General features: G+C 62.6%; 1 protein-coding gene across 1 annotated transcript in view; it reads left to right on the top strand.

Moving 5' to 3' along the window:
• Positions 1-688, top strand: part of LOC105000867 — a 5,994-nt gene that overhangs the window by 4,774 nt on the left and 532 nt on the right. The window lies entirely within an intron of this gene.

The raw sequence follows: 688 nt of genomic DNA, 5'->3' as shown, positions 1-688 counted from the left end.
AGGAACCGGGACCACAGTCACCCCTCCTGGGACCCAGGCCCCTCCAGGCCCCTCCTGGGGCCTCCTGCTCGGGGCCGCTCCTCCTTCAGCAATAAAGGCGTAAGCCTGTGCTCTCCCTTCTGAGTCTTTCCTGGACGACGGGCAGAGGGTGGAGGCACGGACGGCTCAGAGGGTGACGGCAGGACTGACCGGGGAGGGTGATGTCTGCCCACCCCTCGCCCCCGGCGCAGTCTCCTCTGTCCCGGGGGCTGTCGGATGCAATTTCCCTTTACTTCACCCACCTCTACTATCGCAGGGCTGCGGAAACCTTATCTGCTGATAGGGCTGTTCACCCTGGAAATCATACATTTTCGTTTATGTTTCTTAACAAAATAGATTTCTTGGCCCCTCCTGCCCTCCCCAGAAGTGGGGGTGTTGGAGCTCCAGGGCGGGGAGGAGCCGCGGCCTGCTCTGTGGGCGCATCCACAGGGACAGCATCAAAGAGGCAGGGCCGCTGTCCCCGCCCTCTTGGAGCTCAGGGCCCCCTCCCCACGGGAGGCATGGCCTGGCTGATCCACGCCCCCCAAGGGAGAAAGGGGAGCAAGAAACGTTCTGCCGTTTCGGCTTCCTAAGCCCCTGCACGGTACTGAGGATGCTTCTTTCTCTCTGTAAGAGGCAGGAGGACGGGGGTGGACGGACTGTCCCGCCA

Source organism: Bison bison, unplaced genomic scaffold (genome assembly GCF_000754665.1).
Source record: "Bison bison bison isolate TAMUID 2011002044 unplaced genomic scaffold, Bison_UMD1.0 scf7180017864375, whole genome shotgun sequence".
In the NCBI taxonomy this organism is placed as follows: domain Eukaryota; kingdom Metazoa; phylum Chordata; class Mammalia; order Artiodactyla; family Bovidae; genus Bison; species Bison bison.
The sequence above is the reverse complement of the archived record's forward strand: the minus strand, read 5'-3'. Positions and strand labels throughout refer to the sequence as shown.